Here is a 14363-nt window from a genome sequence, read left to right as displayed (position 1 = left end):
CTCTACACTCGGTTCCCTCCTCCAGATCATCTATATAAATGGTAAATAGCTGAGGCCCCAGCACCGACCCCTGGGGCACTCCACTAGTCACCATCCGCCAATCCGAATAGCACCCGTTGACCCCCACTCTCTGCCTCCTATTTGACAACCAATCCTCTATCCACGCTAACACCCTACCCCCAACTCCATGTCCCTCGACCTTCTGCAATAACCTCTTGTGAGGCACTTTGTCAAACGCCTTCTGAAAATCTAGAAAGACCACATCCAGCGGCTCTCCTCTATCCACCGCCCTAGACACATCCTCATAGAACTCCAGTAAATTTGTCAGACACGACTTCCCTTTAATGAAACCGTGCTGCGTCTGCTCTATCAAGCAATTCCCTTCAAGATGCCTTGCAATTTCCTCCTTAATGACAGATTCTAACATTTTACCTACCACAGACGTTAAACTAACAGGCCTATAATTCCCCGCCTTTTGCCTGGCACCCTTCTTAAACAACGGCGTAACATTAGCCGTTTTCCAATCATCCGGCACTTCCCCGGAATCCAGCGACGTCTGGAAAATAACCACCAAGGCATCCACTATCACCTCCGCCATTTCTTTCAGAACCCTCGGATGCATTCCATCCGGTCCTGGGGACTTGTCCACAATCAGCCCCCTCCAGTCTGTCGAGCACCGCCTTTCTAGTAACAGTAATGTCATTAAGACCCTCCAGTCCTACCACCTTTCTATCGCTAACACCCGGCAAATTATTCACGTCCTCCTCCGTGAAGACCGAAACAAAAAAGTTATTCAATACCTCAGCCATATCCCCATCCCCTACCACTAGGTCCCCTTTCTCATCCTCTAAGGGACCAACATTCACCCTAGCCAGCCTCTTCCTTTTTATATATTTATAAAAACTCTTGCTATCCTTTTTTATATTAAGCGCTAGCCCAGCTTCATAGTTTCTCCTACCCTTCCTTATCAACTTCTTTGTCAATCTTTGTTGACATTTAAACCTCTCCCAATCCTCTTCTCGCCCACTACTCTTAGCTACTCTAAATTCCTCCGCTTTTAGTTTAACACTTTCCTTCACCTCCTTCGTTATCCACGGCTTATTACCTCTCCTCCTACTATCCTTTTTGACCATCGGAATAAATTTCCGTTGAGCACCAAGAAAGATCTCCTTAAAGATCCTCCACTGCTCCTCAACAGACCCTCCCTCCAACGCGCTCTCCCAGTCCACATTCGCCAATTCTTCTCTCATCCTACCGTACTCCCCTCTATTCAAACAAAGGACGCGTGTCTGGGAACCCACTTTCTCCTCCTCCATCTGCACCAGAAACTCCACCATACAATGATCACTCTCCCCAAGAGGATCCTTCACCACAAGGTCCCTAATTCTACCCGCTTCATTACATAGCACCAGATCCAAGATAGCTCGCTCCCTCGTCGGCTCCAACACACACTGTTCGAGGAAACTATCCCGGCAGCATTCCAAGAACTCTTCCTCGAGCCCCCCACGTCCAACATGGGTCGACCAATCAATATGCAGATTGAAATCCCCCATAACTACGGCCGTCCCATTCCTGCACGCCGCACTTATTTGCGCATTAACAGCCCGCCCCATCTCCAGATCATTATTCGGGGGCCTATAGACGACACCCACCAGCGTCTTTCTCCCTTTGCTGTTCCTAATCTCCACCCACAACGATTCCACCCTCTGCTCCTTGGCTCCAATATCATCCCTTGCTACCACCGTGATGCTATCCTTAATCAGCAGAGCTACGCCCCCCCTTTTCCCTCCTGTCTATCCTTCCTAAACACTTGATAGCCCTGTACATTCAGCTCCCAGTCCCTGTCACCCTGCAGCCACGTCTCTGTAATGGCCACCAGATCATATCCATTTGTGTCGATCTGCGCCATCAGCTCATCCACTTTATTCCGAATGCTTCGTGCATTCAGATAAAGTGCTTTCATCCCAGCCTTCACCTGGACCCTATTTGCCGCAACGCCACCAACTATACTCACGCCCCCTACTCCCTCTATTATTGGGACATCCTCGGCCTCTTCCCTTACATGTACACTCTCCTTAACTTTAGACCTCGTAAGGTCACCTACCCTCACACCCTCCCCCCCCCCCCTAATTAGTTTAAAGCCCTGTCTACAGTCCTCTTTACTCGATTCGCCAGCACTCTGGTCCCAGCACGGTTCAGACCAACCCCATCCCTCCCGAACAGGTCCCACCTACCCCAATACTGGTGCCAATGCCCCATAAATTCAAACCCATTCCTCCCACACCAATCCCTGAGCCACCCATTCACTTCCTTAATCCTGTCAACCCTACGCCCATCTGCACACGGTTCAGGCAGTAGCCCAGAGATAACCACCTTGTCGGTTCTACTTTTTAATTCCATTCCAAGCTTTTCATACTCCCTCCCCAGATCCTCAGTCTGCATTTTGCTTACGTCGCCGGCACCCACATGAACCACAACGACCGGATTCTCACCCTCCCACTCCAGGTTCCTCTGCAGCCCAGCTGCGACATCCCGGACCCGAGCACCAGGCAGACAACACACCCTTCTGTGCACTTTGTCATTGTGACAAAGGACAGTGTCAATACCCTTCACCCCACAATCCCCAATAACTATTACGTTCCTTTTCCCTTTCTCTTTGCCTATGTCCTGCTGCAGCACTGTACCGTGTGCAGCTTGCCCACCAGGTTATAACACAATTAACGATGTTGCTACTGTTTGTATTACTAATCAGATTCCTGAATAAGCTTGAAGTCATGCAAACTGATAAGAAAAATGTATAAGTATTGAATTGATTCTAGGAGTAAGCACGGACTTGACGAAGAATTAGCAAGTCATAACGATGGCTCTCTGAACTCAAGTTTTTGCCAATACTGCATGCAGTGTTTTGTAAATAAAGACAAGTTATTTTGTTGGTACGAATTTTGTTGAGACTTTCTACCACAGTCAAGAAGCAGGAAAAATTTCCACTTCAACATAACAAGGTAAGGCTCAAATTTTGGTCAGTGAGCTAACAATGGAATATTAATGGAATAACTATACACATTATAGCGCCAGGAAAAAGGTCTTAACTCCACAGGTGCAAACCTCTGACACTTGGAACAAGCCCAGGCTAGTCTGAATGAATCCCCAACTCAGTTCTCAATTGGTCTAGCAGGTCAACAGCTATCTGGACTGTCATTCTCATTATCCCCACAGTCTAATTTATTAGTGTGACAAGTAGGCTTACATTAACACTGCAATGAAGTTACTGTGAAAATCCCCTAGTCACTTTTCGGGTTCACTGTGGGAGATTTTAGCATGGCCAATGCATCTAACCAGTACGTCTTTCGTCTGTGGAAGGGCACTGGAGCACGCAGAGGAAACCCATGCAGACACAGGGAGAATGTGTAGAATCCATACAGATGGTGACCCAAGCCAGGAATTGAACCCAGGTCTCTGGTGCTATGAGGAAGCAGTGCTTAACAACGCAGCAATCCTGCTAGCCAAGAAAGCAAAGTTCAAGATCTCCTCCTAGGATGAGTCATCGATCTCAGAAGTACCAGGGACCTGCGTTCAATTCTCCTCAGGTCACTGTGTGTGGAGTCTGTACATTCTCCCCATGCCTCCGTGGGTTTCTTCCAGATACTCCAGTTTCCCTTCTCAGTGCAAAGATGTGCAGGTTAGCTTGACTGGCTATGCTAAATTGATGCTAGTGTCAGGGGATTTAACAGGGTAAATATGTGGGGTTACAGGAATAGGGCCTGGGTGGGATTGTGGTTATTGCAGATTTGATGGGATGAATGGGCTCCTTCTGCACCGTAGGGATTCTATGAATTGGAAATGATACTACTGCAAACTAGTGAACATTCAATGACTGTTGCAGAATTCAGCAAGATTCTGTGAGAAATTTCTTCCCTTAGCTTCCAGTTACATGTGTTCAGACATCATCTGATATCAGTGATGCAGTCTATATACTAGTATCCAAAATCCTGAGATCTGGATAGAGTAGATAGGGAGAAACTCTTCCCCACTCAGGCGCTAATGGAGAACAAGACAGCACAGGCTTAAAGCCATTGGCAAAACATGCTAAAAAGTTTTGAGAAACGCAACCTTTTCCAGCCATCGTTTTGCATCCATCTTTGCCTCTGGATTTGTTGTAGGAGGAGGAACTGTCACTGGTGCCCTCCACAAACATGTACTAATACCAGAACAAAGAAAAGTGCAGCACAGGAACAGGGCCTTCTGCCTGCCAAGCCTGTGCCAATCATGATGCCCTAAACCAAAAAAACTTCTGCCCTTGCTCAATCCATATCCCTCTATTCCATCCTATTCACTTACCCATCCAGATACCTCTTAAAATGTTGCTAATGCATCTGCTTCCAGCACCTCCACTGGCAGCCCATTCCAGGCACCCACCACTCTGAGAAAAACTTACCCCACACATCTCCCTTAAACTTTCCCCCACTCACCTTGATCCTGTGCCCCTTGTAATTGACACTTCCACCCTGGGAAAAAGCCTGACTATCCATCCAGTCTGTGCCTCTCAATTTTGTAGATCTCTATTAAGTCTCCCATCAGCCTCTGTCCTTCCAGTGAAAACAATCCTAGTTTATTCAACCTCCCCTCATAGCCAACACCCTTGAGACCAGGCAAGATCCTAGTGAACCTTCTTTGCACTCTCTCCAAAGCTTCCACGTTGTTCTGTGTTACCAGAACTGTACGCAATACTTCAAATGGGAAGAGTGGGTGAAATTTCCCATTAAAAAAATAGCCAAGCAGGATGTTAGTCCCTCAGGAAAGTAAAGCACTACAAGAATAAACCATACTTGATAAAATTATTTCACTCAGCAAGTCAGGAGGGAATGGGATAGTCTCCTTAGCATTGAAGGTGTTGTTGAATAATTTGCTAATCTATACTCCTGTCAGAATGCTGCTCAGAGTAATATTAAAACGTTAATTACATTTTGCAGGCTACACCAAATGGCACTTAGAATGTGAACCTTGATCACATCCAGCTGATGCTTAATCTCCAGCAAAAGGATAATTACAATAAGGAGTTACCTAGATGGTAAAGGAACAGCAATATTTCTTAAGAGCAGCGCAGGCAGCCAGCCCTGAGCAGGAGAAATATCTACTCAAACCTTTGCTGCAACTGCTCATTTTGAGAACTATTATCTGACTAGTTCTGTTCATTGAGTTTAAGGTACCATTTCTGAAAGGGTTATTAATTACACAATTTTAAAAATCAAACTGCAAGCTGAATCTCAGTCACACAGGAAAAGCTATGTAAAACCCATAGGTCTCAATTAAAACAGACCCAGATAAGAGAGTCAAGCATCATTTAATTGAACTATATGGAGCTCATGTTTGCCCATTAGAACAAGGAACAATGGAAAGGGAAGCTGATATACCATTGATCAGAGATAGAGTTGTGATATAACCTTAATCAATAACTGAGTTGATGGAGAAAACTCCTATACATTTATTGGCAATTGAATTTGAACTATAATTGCTTGTGTATTTGAATTCTGCACTCTGGCCGGTCTTAAAGATTTTGTCAGGGTCCTGTAGCCACAGTAATAAACTATCTTAAACTACTTTGAGAGTTTGTCTGGCTACTGGAGAACAATAGTTTTCACTACAAGAAAAACATTGTGACAGCCCCAAAACAGTTACTTCGATTATCAAGAAAAGTTAGTTTCCAATCTCAGAGGAATGCGAGTGGTGTAGTGGCTGGCATTACTGCCTCACAGGGCTAGTGGGGCAGGTTCAATTCCCAACTTGGTTCAATGCCATGTGGTAATTACATGTTCTCATGTGTGTGCATGTTTTTCAGGTGCTCTGGTTCCTTCTACAGTCCAAAGACATATCAGTTAGGTGGATAGACCATGTTAAATTGCTCCTTAGTACCAAGGGGACTGTCTAGGGTAAAATGCATGGGGTTATGGCAATAAGGCCCGTGTGGAATTGTAGTCAGTGCAGAATCAATGGGCTGAAAAGGCCTCCATCTGCACTGTAGGATTCTATGACACACTGATGTCTCTTCACCAGAAGGTTGAATGCATCAATAAAAGTAAATCAGAGGGATTGTCGTGGAGGAAGCAGGAACATCTAGTTAAGAAACTTGAACTCAAACTAGATTCCTTCAAGTAAAAAAGGTCCATGATGTGCCAAATTCTTATTCCTGGGAGGCAGGTTAGAACGCATTGAATGCAAAAATAGTCATGCTAATGTTTTCCAAAGTGTACAATTCTCAGCAGCACACTTTAGGATCAAAGCCCACACAGGGTAGAACATAGAACACTACAGCACAAACAGGCCCTTCGGCCCACAAGTTGCACTGATCACATCTATACCTACCAAGCCGTAGAACTATCTGTAACTTCCAATGCCATTAGATCCCATATACTCATCCAGAAGTCTTTTAAAAGACTCCAGCGAGTTCGCCCCTACCATCACCCACGGAACTGATTCCACTCATTCACCACCCTCACCATACACCTTCTTGACCACATCCTCCACCTGCAAGGAGGATTTAAGAGTCCTATGGTCCCAGACCCCAAGATCCTTCTGCTCTTCAACCCAGCTAAGACTCCTACCCTTGATATTGTACTCCTGCATCCCATTGGTCCTGCCAAAATGGACCACTACACATTTATCCACGTTGAAGTCCATCTGCCTCTTCTCCACCCAGTCTTGCACCCTATGTCACGCTGCAACTTCTGACATCCCTCCAGACTATCCACAACACCACCAACCTTTGTATCGTCAGTGAACTTACTTACCCATCCCTCCACTTCCTCATCCAGGTCATTTATGAAAATGACAAACAGCAAGGGTCCTAGAACAGATCCCTGGGGCACTCCACTGGTGACTGACCTCCATGCAGAAAAAGACCCATCCACAACCATTCTCTGCCTTCTACAGGCAATCATGTGGGTATGCTGGCGTTGGACTGGCATAAACACAGTAAAAAGTCTGACAACACCAGGTTTTAGTCCAACTGATTTATTTGATAATAGACTCACAAGCTTTCGAGGTTTCCCTCTTTGTCAGGTGACGAAGAGGGAGGCCTCAAAAGCTTGTGAGTCTATTATCAAATAAATCAGTTGGACTAAAACCTGGTGTTGTCAGACTTTTTTCTGCAGGCAAGCCAGTTCTGGATGCACAAGGCCAAAGCCCCTTGGATCCCATGCCCTCTCACCTTCTCAAGAAGTCTTGCATGGGGGATCTTATCAAATGCCTTGCTGAAGGCCATGTAAACCACATCCACCACTCTTCCTTTATCAATGTGTTCAGTCACATTTTCAAAGAACTCAACTAGGCTCGTAAGGCATGACCTGCCCTTGACAAAGTTGTGCTGACTATTCCTGATCATTCTAAACTTCTCTAAATGCTCATAAATCTTCCCTCAGAATCCTCTCCATCAACTTACCAACCACTGAGGTCAGACTCACCGGTCGATAATTTCCCAGGCTATCCCTGTTCCCTTTCTTGAAAATAGGAACCACATCCACAATCCTCCAAAACCTCTCCCATCTCCATCGATGATGCAAAGATCATCACTGGGGCTCTGCAACCACTTCCCTCACCTCCCGCAATAACCTGGGGTATATCCCATCTGGTCCTGGCGACTTGTCTATCTTGATAGAATTTAGAAGTTTAACACATCCTCCCTCTTAATATCCACATGCTCAATCTTTTCATACTGCCACAAACTTGTAGTACAACCTCCCAGATCACTTTCCACCGTGAATACCGAGGCAAAGTACTCACTAAGCACCTTTGCCATGTCTTCCGGTTCCACACAGACTTTTCCCCCTTCACCTTTTATAGGTGCTATCCCTTCTTTTCTCATCCTTTCACTCTTCACATATTTGTAGAATGCCTTGGGATTCTCCTTAATTTTACCCACCAAGGCCTTCTCATGTCCCCTTCTGGCTCTCCAAATTTCCTTTTTAAGCTCCTTTCTACAAGCCTTATACTCTTCTAGATCCTTAACATCTCTTAGCTCTCTGAACCTTTTATACACCTTTTTCTTCCTGACCAGGTTCACCACAACTTTCTTGCACCACAGCTCCCACGACCTACCAAAACCTCGTCTCATCGGTAGACAGTAGAAAAAAGATTAAATTTATTTACTAGTGTCACAAGTCAGCTTACATTAAACACTGCAAAGTTACTATAACAATCCCCTGGTCACCACACTCTGGCCCATTTGTGTACACTGAGGGAGAATTTAGCACAGACAGTGCACCTGACCAGCACACCTTTTAGACTGTGGGATGAAACCAGAGGAAACCCACAGAGTTACAGCACAGGGAGAATATGCAAACTCCACAGTGCCCCAAGCTGGGAATTGAACCCAGGTCCCTGGCATGGTGAGGCAGTAGTGATAATGACAGTACCACAATTAACAAGATGACAACACCAGAGATGGGGGCGCTTGAATGTGAAGAGATTTCAAAAGCAGGAGATTCTTCTCAGCAGATAGAGAAGACCTAATAGGAAGTATTCAACACGAGGATTTTGGAGAAAAAGGAGCAAAATTGTTTCCCTCGTAAGGAGCAAATTTAAAATAATTGTCAAAAGAACTGGAGACCAAATGTCTTCAAAGTTTGAAGATTTAGAACATAAGGATGGTAGAAGTCGATTCCAGACGAACACTCAGATGTATTCCTGAGAACTAATTTTCAACGTTGGGAGGTGTTTTTATTCATTTGTCGCTGGCTGGCCAGCTTTACTGCCCATTCCTATCTGCCCGGAGGCAGTTGAGGGTCAACCACATTGCTGTGGCTCTGAAGTCACATGTAGGCCAGACCAGGTAAGGATGGCAGGTTTCCTTCCCTGAAGGACATTAGTGAACCAGTGAGTTTTTCCAACAATTGACAATGGCTTCATGGTCAGAATATTCCAAATTCCTGATTTTTTTATTGAATTCAAATTCCACTATCTGTTGTCCCAGGCCCCCAGAACATAAGCTGAGTTTCTGGATTAATAGTCCATTGATAACAGCACCAGGCCGTGGCCTCCCCACTGGAGGCAATGGCTTAGTTATGCAAGGATGCAAAATTAAATTATACAGCACCAAAAAGAGTATAGGAACCAAATGATTCACATCAATTACTCAGCCACTGTACAAAAAGTTAAATATTTTATTCTGCACATAAATTAACATGTTTTCTTCCACATTCAAGATTTACAGGTAGATCAATAAATAGAATAAAACATCCCATCATTATAAATAGAACTGGGACCTCCTTCAAGCAATGGGTAATTCATGACAGTGAGACCAGTGAATTTCTAGGGAAGCAATGCAGTGTCCATGCACACAAGTGTACAAACACCCATCATGAGGATTATAATCTAAGTGCACACCAAATATGAAAACTGCGTACAATAAAGTGTTTTACATTCATACAATAAAATTCAAGTGCTAAGATTGTTAAAGGGATCAGAGTAATTCACATGCAAATCACAACCAATGCATATTAAATATTAAAAAGATTTTGAAAGAGAGACCTACATTTTATGTCAATCCATGCCTATTGGCAAATTAACATACAAACAAGTTAGAGATTACATGAGCAGAGGAACTGAGAGTCACACTTCAGAAAGCCCCAGTTTAAGTTCATTCCTGCCTCCCACAAGTGGCAGAAGTCTGGAGAACATCATTTGGTAAAGAGCTGACCAACAAAAAAAAAAGGGGTTCTGAGGATTCTCAGTAAAACTCACCCATTCATTTCCAGAATATTCCAACCACTGATCCAAAACATGACAATTATATAAAAATTGAGTAAACCAAACGTTCACACATTCTCTCCTTTCCCGATTTGAATTACTGTAGGAGACAAAGTCTAATTTCAAATTCAAAGGTGAAACAATTCACCATTTCTTTCATAGAGTGAGTCCATACAGGCTCTGATCTTTTCCTTGGGACAGGCTCTCCAGCATTTCATATCAGAATGAGCACTTAATGCAGCTCACTTACTGGAAGTAGCAATGGAACTATAAACATTTCAAAACTAACTTCATCATTCAGGGACCAAAACAAACCAATATTTTTTGGAGTAAAAATCACTTATCCTTCCATAGTGGAACACACGTACGCAAATAAAAATAATAGACACCCTTCCTGTAAAGTGCTTCATGATAGCCGAGGCTTAATTATAAAATGTTCATTGTGTTAAAGAGGCATCCATTTTGTATTCCTATTAGTTGTGAGGTGGATTATTAGCTTGCTTAGCAAGCGAGAGTCATGGATTCCATAACTCATTCCTCCATTAATCAGATCATGATCCCAGTTAGTCTTCATGTCAGCTCCACAGTTCCCAAGTTTCCGCCATGGATAGCACTGAGGAAGTGAAATAGTGGGATATTAGGAATCTACAAAAATAGTATGTACACAAAAATCGAAACAAGTAATTTTGCCTTGCTGAACTGCATAGCTCAGTCTGCTGTTCCCCATCCAATTAGCACCCCAACAGAAAAGGTGCTCTGCCCAGGTGGAATACCTGGTCTCCATCTACACTGCTCCTGCTGGGAGTCACGTGCCATCACCTACAAGACTGATTCATCTCTTCATGTCAACCTCATTGTGTAAAGTCAACACCACTGGAAAAATGAATGATCTAGCATTGGTTTTCAACCTAGCAACCTCTGAAGTTATACCTCAATGGGCTTTGAATAAAAAAATAGTGGTACAGAATCATTCATGGGACATGGTGTCATTGGCCAGGCCAGCATTTATTGTCAATCCCTAGTTGCCCTAGGAGGTGGTGGTGGTGGTGAGCTGCCTTCTTAAATCACTTTAGTCCATGTTCTGTGGGCCAGTAGGGAGAGAATTCCAGAATTCTGACCTGGAAACTGTGAAGGGAATGGTACTATATTTCCAATATTTATTTCCTCTGTGGTCTCTTCACTGTAAAACCTTATTTTCTCTATTGCACCTCTTACTGTCGCAAGTGTGAATGCAACATGAGACCAATTTTGTGCACGCTAAAATGAACTAATCCTTCATGTTCATCCTATCTTAAGTTTGCTGTTGGGTTAATAATTAATACAAAACATCTTTATTTATAACCAGGTAATGAAAGGAGATAATAGTACTGTTTATATTAATAGCCACTAACCATCCATGCACTAGATTCTAATGTGTTCAGCAATGCCAATTTATTACCTTAATTTCCACCCACCCAGCTCTGATCTATTGACATCTCCCTCAAATTTGGCTTTTCCTTAACTATTCTCAGACTCACTCATCATTTCCCAGAAGTGTTGATCATTATCCTCTATACTTCCCTCCCCATTCAGATCTAACATTCATTTATGTACAATACCTACCTTATTGTTAGTACCAGTTTTCTCCGAGGTCAACAACTGTTAACGCACAGGCGCTGCTCAACCAAGCTTTCTGACTCTTGGCTTTCAACTTTGGTTTTCCACCTTAACATAAGCAAACCAATAGGTCACTTCTCAATTAAAGACCAATTGTAAGATTTAATAGATCTACGGACACATTGCGAGTCCCTAAAAAGTTTCAACCCAGTAGATGGAAGCTTACAAATGGAATGTTAACCAGTAGGTAAGGTGGAAATGAAGTCAGGGACGAAACAAATATTTGTATGAACATCCTTTAAGCAAATAAATTATCCCATGGGATGTAGGCATTATGAAATGAGTGGCTTCCTAGGCCATTTCAGAGGGAAGATGAGAGTCACAATTTCTGTGGCTCTGGAGTTGCCTGTAGGCCAGACAGCAAGGTAGGGGAATCTTGAACCTATAAAATTGTAATAAATGATACCAATCTATAGCACTTTAAGCTTCAGAATCCTACTTAGCAGCCTTACCATGGCTAAACCATTGCCCCAAATTAAGTTATAAAATCAGATTTTTGGTAGCTTTATATTTACAAATCCCATAACTTTCCCAGCAATGACGGAGATGAAAAAGGTTTTTTCAAACCCAAGATTATTGCCAAGCTATCAACTGAAAGTAATTGTGTGAAATTCTTACCAAGTTAATTCCTGCATTTTATTAGTCAGCTCCTGGCACTGACCATAGATGTCATGGAAAGATTTTTTTAAACTAAGGTCCTAAATAATTAAATCATAAAACCAATATGCCAATTGTGATCAATGTACCTACAACAGAAGTGCCACTGTGAATCCACAAGTGCTGGCTGAGGTAACTGTAGTACCAGGTTATCTGCCTAAACTTTGACCGATGCGATGGATGACAACTTCTGCTAGAGGTGGTCAACTCCAGCACAAATTATTCCATCTGTTTTGCCAAGAAACTGTGCTGAGAAAGTCTTAGGATGCACCACATGCCACCTGATTAAGTCAATACCTGACTCCCAAAATGGGTCTGCTGAGTTTCAGCAAACCCACGTCACTCCCAACAAAGTCCTACAATCGTTCTTTGGTCTACCTTCAAAACTGGTCAGGTCCTGGAGCATCTCAGATGGATAGATGTACAGTGGGAGGAGAACTGGACAACTGCTAATCTGTGCGCAGCTTGCTTTGTCTTATCACTATTACAATCCAATAAGTTTACATTTCTAGACTTTTTATTTGTATAAAAGAGACTTTGCTTGACTTGATCTAAAGGGTGTGTTCAAACACCCTTTGGATTGCAATGGCCATGCAACTCCATCCCAGTATTTTGATAGGAATATTCATGTTGACCACAAGAAAAACATTGAAAAAAGCTGACAAAAGCACCAAGGTCCTTCATTGAATCCCTACAGTGCATAAGGAGGCCATTTGGCCCATCAGGTCTGCACCAACAACAATCCCACCTAGGCTCTATCCCCACATATTTAGCCCACTATTTTCTCTAAACTGTAGCATTCCAGGACACCAAGGACCAATTTGGCATGGCCAAAGCACTTCTTTGGACTATGGGAAGAAATCAGAGCGCCAGGAGCAGACATGGGAAGAACATGCAGACTCCATACAGATAGTGTATGGAGTCTCCAAACCAAGAATTAAACCTGGGTTCCTGGAGCAGTGAGGCAGCAGTACTAATCACAATAAAATTAAATAGCAGGTCAACCTATAAAAGTTAATGATGTTTCCTTTCAGACACTGGAGCTAGGACTTCAGATCAGCCATGATCTTATTGAATGGCGGGGCAGGCTCGAAGGGCTAGATGGCCTACTCCTGCTCCTACTTATGTTCTTATTAGACTGCTCATTGTGATGCAAGACCTCAAAGGCAGCCCAGCCAAGTACATTGATGCTACAGTTCAACTGATGGCCACCCTGGGCTTGAGAACAATACTCACCAGGAGTCATACTGTTGTACCTTTTTCCATCCACATCTGCACCTTCGTGCCTGAACACCAGCCTCTGCTGTGCTTACAATCAATGGTTTGTAGTTAACTGGAAGGTGCATACATGGAAGAGGATTGACATCTACAAAAAAAAAGCAAAGATTTGTGGAGCATGCTTATTTTTAAAAATTTCATAAATTCAGAATCTCTACAGTGCAGAAGGAGGCCATTCAGCCCCATCAAGCATGCACCAATTATACCCAGGCCCTATCCCTGTAACCCCATGTGTTTCCCTGTAAATCTCCCTGACAATAAGGGACAATTTAACATGGCCAATCCTGCTAACCCACATGTCTTTGGACTATGGGAGGGAATCCATAGACATGGAGAACTGCAAACTCCACATAGACATCCAAGGCCAGAATTGAACCCCAGTCCCTGGTGTTGAGGCAGCACTTCTGACTATTGTGCGCTGCACTACTTTCACTAATTCTTATCAGGTATCAGGCAAAAGACTTACAGAAAAAAGATCAAGTGTTTTGGGATGACTGCAAGAACCATAGAGCATGTCACCAATCGTTCCTGCAGGACACAACCACAAACTGAGTCTCATGTATTTAAATGGAGCAGAAGTAGGCCATTCAGCCCTCCTCTGCCATTCATTCAACAAGATCACAGTAGATCCATTTATATCAAGTTCTACATTCCCATCTACACCTAATTGTTTGATTCCCTTGCCCAACAACAATCTACCTTTGCCTTAAAAATACTCAGTGACCTAGTCTCCACCGCCTGAGGTGGAGAGCTCCAAAGTCACAGTCATAGATGTTTCCATGCTGGGAACAGGCCTTTTCGGTCCAACTTGCCCATGCTGCCTTTTCTTAAAGCTCCTAAGCTAATCCTAATTGTCCACATTTGGCCCATATCCCTCTATACCCGTTGTACCCATGTAACTATCTAAATGCTTTACAAAAGATAAAATTGTACCTGCCTCTACCACTACCTCTGGCAGCTCATTCCAGGCACACCACCCTCTATGAAAAATTGTCCCCTGGACACTTGTATCTCTCCCCTCTCACCTTACA

At 43.5% G+C, this 14363-nt stretch overlaps 1 long non-coding RNA gene across 1 annotated transcript; it reads right to left on the bottom strand.

Annotated features, from left to right (window-relative positions):
- Positions 1–10114: 10114 nt before the first annotated feature.
- Positions 10115–13345, bottom strand: LOC145353760 (uncharacterized). Its single transcript, XR_013888762.1, has 3 exons — positions 13291–13345; positions 11344–11445; positions 10115–10354 (listed from the first exon to the last, which is right to left on the bottom strand). It is a non-coding gene; the product is annotated as an uncharacterized LOC145353760 (long non-coding RNA).
- Positions 13346–14363: the final 1018 nt, after the last annotated feature.

This window comes from Carcharhinus amblyrhynchos, chromosome 16 (genome assembly GCF_965287045.1).
Source record: "Carcharhinus amblyrhynchos chromosome 16, sCarAmb.v2.hapA, whole genome shotgun sequence".
NCBI classification, from domain to species: Eukaryota; Metazoa; Chordata; class Chondrichthyes; order Carcharhiniformes; family Carcharhinidae; genus Carcharhinus; species Carcharhinus amblyrhynchos.
The sequence above is the reverse complement of the archived record's forward strand: the minus strand, read 5'-3'. Positions and strand labels throughout refer to the sequence as shown.